The 8,588-nt window shown below is 31.1% G+C and overlaps 1 long non-coding RNA gene across 1 annotated transcript; it reads right to left on the bottom strand.

Annotated features, from left to right (window-relative positions):
* Nucleotides 1–4,398: 4,398 nt before the first annotated feature.
* LOC127712285 (uncharacterized) lies at nt 4,399–6,591 on the bottom strand. The gene is made up of 3 exons (XR_007987013.1): nt 6,257–6,591; nt 4,987–5,132; nt 4,399–4,552 (listed from the first exon to the last, which is right to left on the bottom strand). It is a non-coding gene; the product is annotated as an uncharacterized LOC127712285 (long non-coding RNA).
* Nucleotides 6,592–8,588: the final 1,997 nt, after the last annotated feature.

Here is an 8,588-nt window from a genome sequence, read left to right as displayed (position 1 = left end):
CTTTTAATAACTGAACACGCCTTATTCATGCGTAATCCATATCTAGCTAAGGGGTTAAATCGAAAGTAACATGAATACGGATTCAATGAGGTCGAGTTATTTACTTGCAAGTGAATAATTCATCAGCGATGTTTTTGAGCTTATTTTGACAAAATTGACTTAAACTGGCATCTTAAAGTGAATTATTATTTCACTATTTCACGTTCATTAATGATTGAACAAAACAAAATCATATCTTAATTTTTTTTATATCTCGTAGCTAATGCCCCCTTAATTGTTTTTGGCTTTTAACTAGCTTTCAGTAACTGCGAGTACTCTCAAATCGTACTTTCGTGTTAATTTGACCTGTTGACACAATTTGTAATGCATTTCTCTAATTCAATGTTTACTTATTTTGTGTTATATCTCGTCTCACTATTTTTAATATGTACCCCCTTTGATAAGTATTTAGAATGACGATAAATTTTCACTTCTATACTCGTATTCTGAACAACAAATTTCGAGCTGATAACCTAGCAGATGTTGTTTCATTTTCTAGTGATGTATTAACTCCACAAAAACATCGAATGTGAGAAATGCTATTAAAAGACAGCCTCGCTCATTAAGATTGTTAATTGTCTGTGAATTTAATTTTTTAATATATTACTTCCAGTAACATTGCGTACTTTCATATTAGAACGTTCTGTCTTTTGCGTTTTTCGAAGTTGCTTTTTGTTTCTTGTTGATCTTATAATCTAAGCCCTTTCCAAATGATTTTAACACTTTGATTTGTGGTGGTGCTGTCACATCACTGATTAACTTTAAGGGACAGATGAAATCCATAAACATATTTTACCACGCATAAGTCTTTTAAGCCAGGAACTTGTAATTTAGTTGTACCCTGGTTTCTTTATACAATATTTGCCTGTCGTATATTGTTTTCATCAAAACAAAAGCGGCGCTGGTTTTCTCGTTTATATAATTTCACATTATGTCATTACGATGCTTTGTAAAGCTTTCGGTATGAGATTTGCTCATGGTTAAAAACCGTTGACCTATAGGTGTTTTCATTTATGCCCAAATGGAAAAAATTAACTGTTGAAATATAGATACACTGTAAAAGAGAGGCGAAAGATACTAGAGGGACAATCAAACTCATAAGTCGAAAATAAACTGACAACGCCATGGCTAAAAAAGAAAAGAACAACAGACAAACGAAAGTACACAAAACACAACATAGAAAACTAAGGACTGAGCAAGACTCAGTAAGACTCAGCAAAAATGTAAGTTTTGGATGAATATAGATAACCAATTTTATTTGCTAATTGAAAATTAAGCTGAATAAAATAATTTAAGACAGCAGAGAAGATAATTCTGTTTTAATTGTTTATTACTAAGATTTAAATAAAGAGTGAGCTATTTAAACTGTAAATTTATGATGTCTCTAGTCTGGTCATAGGGTCAGAGTGTCCTACTTAACCAAACGATAAATTGTTGAAATTAGATAACATGTTTCCACGTGCAGAGAAATTTCACTTATGACCAGTGCATGATTGGATTACATCTTTCTTATTGGTCAATGATCTTGCGGGGTCAGCACGAGTTCACGTGTAAGTGCGTTGTGGTCACTTTCTTTTATCATCAGTATTTGATGTGTTAACTTGTGATTCTTATCAAACAATTTGTTAAAAATTTTAATTTTATGGATAATTTTGGACTGGAGTGATTTCCTTTTAGCATTTTAAGGTAAAATCGAACTATACTTTTATTTTTTAGCTATTTTATGCTTACATTCTGAACAAACGTACAGTTATAATTTTTTACCATTCTTCCATTCGGATAGATCTCACGATTTTGATTAAAGCAAAACATGTAGCAGTTAATTGGTCAAATTCATTTATTTGTCAAAGAGATAGTGGGTCAAATTAATTTTGGTGTTAGTGGCGACACTGTGCGTTTGCGATCAAAATGTAATTATTTACCATACTTATAAAAATGATAGCTGATGATTAATCCGATATAATTTGTAATTTTACAAGTTACTGAATCCTTACTAGCATCCTAATGTTTGCAGAACGTATATCCGCCTTGTGTATCTGTAGGAGACATGGTTCATTTAAATTTAACTACAAATACAAAATTTTTTGCATAACGATAATAATACCATACATGATAGAATGCAAAGTTACACACTTATATACGATGTTATTCACGATTCCATACATTTAAACACTCTCATATGAAAGAGCAAGACAGTTTAAGTTTTAAGGCTATGCTATTATTTATTGGGCTACAAACCCATTTGCCTTACTTGTTTGGGTAAGGTGGACGATATTTCAATTGGTGCAGAGAGCTTGGTTGCTTGTACTTATGACCCCTGTGTATTTCCTTTTGCAATTATGTTTTATTTAGTGTTCATTATAGGATTAAACACATTTTTTCTAGAGGTTATTGATGTGTAAACCGGGGCGATTAACTCACAAACTGAATAAAAGTCCGAAGGACTTTTATGTTAAGTTTGTGAGTAAGAGCCCCGGTTTACACATCAATAACCTCTAGAAAAAATGTGTTTAATCCTTATAATTCTTCAGTCAAACATTCGCGATTTTTTGTTAAGATTTTTTGTTTGATGGCTACTACCATCAAATGCACATGTCGTAACTAAGGAGTTAGTCGCCATATTGAATTTCTAATATCCGTAAATGTTCGATAAATGCAACAGAATCTAAAATGAAATAGCACCTACCTCAAAAACTGCATTTTAATGAGATATTATCCGAATTTGAAGCGTACAAGTAACGAAATAATCTTTCGCTTGAAAGTTTTCATTTGTATGACGTCGTGTTTTGCCATGACGTACATGCGCTAAATCATTCATGAAATTTCGCGGAATTTTTCATGAATTTTAATTTTATGCATTTTCAGAGCTTTAATGCAATATTTTTTTTTTGTTACATATGCATTAAAATAGAAAAAAACTGTTATGTTTTTGTTTTTCAATCTCAATTTGCTGAAAATCCCGGACTCCCTGCATATGCATGTGTATCGCGCATGAATAGATGGCACGAAAGTAGTTTCGGAAACATGGTTTATCGAAGTGTAAACCAAGGTAAAAAATTCTAATTAACCAATCCGTTTCAAGTATTTATAGATATGCAAATCATATAAGAATTATTGTTTTATGCTATGTCACGAGACTCATGCTACTTTCGTTAATCTCGTCACGGTGGTTTGTTTGGAGCTTATAATTTTGCAAGTTAGCCTAATCGCTATAATTGTTAGTATTTTAATTTATGCAGGTGTACCTTGTTTGCTTAATGTTAACGGTATAAAAAGGATATGTCTCTTACCTATATCGCAACCCAATGCTTATTTATTACGAACCAATTTACCTGTCTTTGCCTGTTTGGGTAATGTGGACGATATTTTAATTTTTGCAGAGGGCGAGGTTGCTTGTACTTATGCCCTCTGTGTATTGTTTTTGCAGAGGTCTAGTAGCTTGGTCTAGGACCTCTGTGTATTTACTTTTGCAAATATGTTATTATGTAGTAGGTATTGTTTTATGCTTCGTCATGAAACTCATGCTACTTTTGCAGAGGTCGTACCCAGTTAACACAAAAACTTTGTGTTTATGTTTTAAAAACATTTTGAAAAATGTTGTGAAAATATCGTAGAAAATATCAAAATCACGTTAAAATATATGGCGCTAAAAATATTTTCAAAACATTTTCCATAACATGTCCAGGATATTTTTAAAACATCATTAAAACGTTTCTGAATTTTGTTGACAATGTTTGTAAAATGTTTTGTAAATGTTTTAAATATGCATGTTTATAAAATATCCTTGAAACATTTTTAAAACATAAAAAAAAAATGTTTTTGCAGGATAAAATGTTGTGAAAATGTTCAAAAAACATTTTACAAAATGTTTTAATAATGTTCATATTCTCAAAACATCATTTAAATGTTGTATGAATATCATTAGAAAAATGTTTTCTTAAATCCTCATTCAAATGTTTTATAAAATATTCAAAAAACATTTTAATCATGTTTGATCTGGGGGTTGGGAGGGGGAGGGGGTCCTGGGACCCTTATGGAGCTACAATTATGGTTAATCTAATTCCTACTATTTCACTCAAAATTTGTCTAGTTTAGAGCCTGTGGCCCCTCTTTTCATAATCCTGGATCTGCATCTGAAAAACAACTGCTGTCATACTGATATTTACCCCACATCTCCTTTTACAATTGTTTGTTGATTACAGTTGAATCTACATATATTTTGTTTACTTTTGTCGGATTTATGTATCATTGACATAACCCTATTTTTTGTAATACCTTGAACACGTAATAATTTGTCATGTTTTTTTTCTGATTTTAATCTTAGTGCATTTTTTTGAGAAGTATTTTCTTTCTGAAGTTTTTTTACTGTTTTCTTTGCTGCCTTAGTCAACACTATACAAGATAGAATTACAATTATAAATGCAAAACATGTATTCAATATTTTCGTATCACTGTTCTTTTTCAAAGTTTCTTTTGTTCCATTCTTTTTATTTCTTTTGACATCTGCTGGCTTCTGTAAAATAAAGTGTAAACAAATTAGTCCTTCTGTTTAGTGATTAAACGAGTGGAAATTCAGCTACTTTCATTGAATTACACAATAAACTATTTTTCTTCAATTTAATCCAGTGTTTTCACAAAAATATATTGAAAAGTGTCATCTAATCAGTGTTAAAGGATTCAGAAGCAACAATTGTAGCTACTTTATACATCTGTAGAGTTTGGGGTGTATTATTATTACAAAAGTGTAACGGTAGATTTCACCAGTTTATAAAATATGACATGTATACTGTACACTACAATTTTCTCAACTTAAGAGTAGCCAGCCGTGTAGGGCCTGTAACATTTTCTTGGTCTTACAAAAAAAAAAAAACCAAGTTTCTTAATGGTTATTGTATATTTTAGCGCAAATACATGTACTATAGATTGAGGATTTTAAAGAATAAATACCTTCATAAAATTTGCTCCTCCAGGATGGTTTGAATAATTTCTAAGCTTATATTCTTCTATATAATCCCCATTTCCATTCTCAATTTTAATCTGCATTTCTGAAAATCTATCCTAAATTTTGGTACGTCTAATCATGCTAATTGATCCTACAAAAGTTAAAGTAAACAAAATAAATAAAATACAGGTAAGAAAAAGTCACATTGTATTAGTCAGCTACAAAGGCCACAACATTCAAAAATAAACAGCTGCGCCATGAGCGCATGATACGCCCATCGCATTTTTCGAAGAAAAAAGTTCAATCATTTCTCAATGTCAAATCAGAAATTCATGAAAATTGAAAGGGAGCTTAAGTCAATAGATATAAACTATTCACCAAAGTTTAAAGAGAACTACTGAAAGCGTTTTTGAGTTATTGTCCGAAAACTAGAAAATCCTATCTATTTTTAATGAATAAAACTCCAGAACTCGGAAACGTAAAATCTAAAATTTAAAAAGTTTTATTCAAATTGGTTAAAGCATTTATGAGTTAATGTCCGACATGTTGACGACAGACATACGGACAACGGTATACCATAATACGTCCCGTAAACGGGCGTATAATTAAAGACAATTCAAACAATAAAACTAATGGCATAATTTATAAAACAAATATGTCAGAAATGAACTGACAACTACTAAATCAAACTTCTGTCTTAGGACCGGCACATAAATAATTATCTGGCCTTGGGCTGGGCTGTAGGGCTAAACACAAATGTACAAGTTACATAAACAATATATTTATATAGCACAGGGGCGCGTATCCTAGATATTTTGGGGCGGAAATATATGCCAGTCGACTGATATGCGTTATATATTGTGTGTTTATAGCTAACCATTGCGTGTTTGAGATTCCCTTGACTAGTAGATACTTAGCCAGCGATTGAGCTAAGGAAGTACTGCTTAAATAGCTCAGTCTGTTAAAGCCAACAAAGCGTCAAAGGGCGGACTTGTAACACAGAACTTTTCAGACATGCTCACTGGTTACAAGTGAATACATTTATGAATTTTAAAATCATATAAATAACCCTTAAGTTTAACCCCTTTTCTATAATTCGTAATGTTCACTGGACATAAACATCATAACATCTAGGTAGACTAAATCATCTTCCCCCTTTTTGCATTGTGCTTGCTTACACTCGTATTAATTCTTGGAATATATTAATCAAATTAACCAAGATATTTCCAGAAGCATAACAATGTTTTATAAATGTGAACTAGTGTCATATCTTACCAGTTTTAACGCATGATAAGGTTATTCTTTATTTTGTACGTTTCCTTTGTCTTTGTTTACAGCATGGTAAATAAAACTTCCGGTTACTGGTTTCCAAAATTGCTTCGGATCATGTTCGTTGGTCATCGGGAACAGTTAGATTTTAAATGTGTAAACTTTTGTTGTCGGTACTGGAACAGAAAATCCGGAAAATAGCAATACGTGCACTGTAAAAGGCTATATATGGGAAGTACCGCTTCAATCACTGTCATTTGATGAAATAAAGTTTTTCTTCCATAACCTAAATTAATGTTTGCAAAATATTGTTTAAACATTTTCTATTAAATGTTTTTAGGTAAATGTATTCATAATATTTTTTTTAAAATGTTGTTAAAATATTAGTAACAAAATGTTTTATAAATTCATTTTCTCAATATTAAATGCGTAACGTTTTTTAAATGTTTTTGGGTAAATGTATTCATAATATTATTTTAAAATGTTGTTAAAATATTAGTAACAAAATGTTTTATAAATTCATTTTCTCAATATTAAATGCGTAACGTTTTTAAAATGTTTTCATCAAATATTATGAAGAAATGTTGTTAAAATATCTTAAAGGCATGTTATTAAAACATTTCATGAAACATTTTTAGAAAATGTTTTTAAAACATCGCAGCAATATTGTTAAGAATGTTTTACTCATATGCTTTTAAAATGTTTTTCAGAGGTAGAACGTACATATCTTCTGAACATTTATAAAACATTCAAACAAAATATCTTAAAAAATGTCATTGAAAACATTTTCATTAATATTCTTACATCATTGTAAAAACATTTTCAAAAAATGTTTTAAATAAATGTTTTTAAAATACAAGAAAAAATATCTACATAACATCACGAAAATATTTTTTCGACAACATTTGGGACGACATTTATACAACCTTATAAAAATGTTGTGAAAATGTTTTGTGCTACCTGGGTAGTAGCTTGGTCTATGACATCTGTGTATTTGCTTTTGTAAATATGTTAGTATGTTGTGGGTATTGTTTTATGCTTCGTCATGAAACTCATGCTACTTTTTTTGCAGAGGTCGTAGTAGCTTGGTTTATGATCTCTGTATTGTTTTATGCTTCGTCATGAAACTCGTGCTACTTTTAATTATTATTTCGTCATGGTGATTGGTTTGGAATAAACTATTTGTGTAATCAATCCTTTTGCTACATACAAAATTGCGATTATTTTGAGACATGTCAGTCCGGGATGCGGTTCGATAAAATTGCTCCCCTTGTTTATTTCGCTCTCCTGTCAAATCATGTAATTTCGCTACCTCCAATGGTAGACGCGACAACGATGGGTGTCGTCAGGACAGGTACGAATAAAGGAATCATTTAGGAATTAGACGATCCTCATTGGTATAGGTGAGTTGTTTAATATTTGTTGCTTCAGGATAAATGCATGTTTTAGATTAATTCATAATCAGGAATAGCTGGAAGGGAAAGAAACGTGTTGCTACGAGAACCCGGAAACCGATGATAGAAATTTTTTTTAAAATCTAGAGACGATCGTTCTGAGTGTGCCACCTACACATTCAAACATGTACACAACCACAGTTTCCCCTATCCATCTAATGTGTTTTCATAATTATGTGATTTAGGGCAAAAAAAGGTAGCAGTTTTTTGTGTCTTGTTGTTAAGCATTTCCAGGGGAGATAATGTTATTTTTTACGGGTGTGTTTGATAGGTTTGTTACACTGTAACATTATATAATACACACTCATAAAGTTGATAGAAAGCGCCTCTCACACGCAATTAACTCAATTTCAATTATTCTATTTACCGGGTTATATATTGAAGTCCTATAATATAAGATTTCGGAGGTTCGTATCATTTACATTCAACGTTTTTTGTCGGATTTTTTTTTACTTTCAATGTTGCACGGTTGATAGTAAAAAAAAATCCGATAAAAACGTTGAATATAAATGATATGAGCCTCGGAAGTCTTATATATAGTCCTATAATATAAGACCTCTGAGGTTAATTCATATCATTTATTAGTACATTCAACGTTTTTATCGGATTTTTTTTACTATCAATGTTGAACGGTTCAACATTGATAGTAAAAAAAATCCGATAAAAACGTTGAATGTAAATGATATGAACCTCCGAAGTCTTACATTATAGGACTACTGGTTATTGGTTCTTTAAATTATCCTAACTAAATGTTTTTGTGGTCTATATTACAAAAAAAGGGGGGGGGGAGCTTTAAAAACACCGAAATACCTTAACAATCCAACAATACCTGTTTACAGAAAAAGAGAGATATTTCGTATTTTAAACCTAACTTTTCTCACATA

This window comes from Mytilus californianus, unplaced genomic scaffold (assembly GCF_021869535.1).
Source record: "Mytilus californianus isolate M0D057914Y unplaced genomic scaffold, xbMytCali1.0.p SCAF_8, whole genome shotgun sequence".
Lineage (NCBI taxonomy): Eukaryota > Metazoa > Mollusca > Bivalvia > Mytilida > Mytilidae > Mytilus > Mytilus californianus.
The sequence above is the reverse complement of the archived record's forward strand: the minus strand, read 5'-3'. Positions and strand labels throughout refer to the sequence as shown.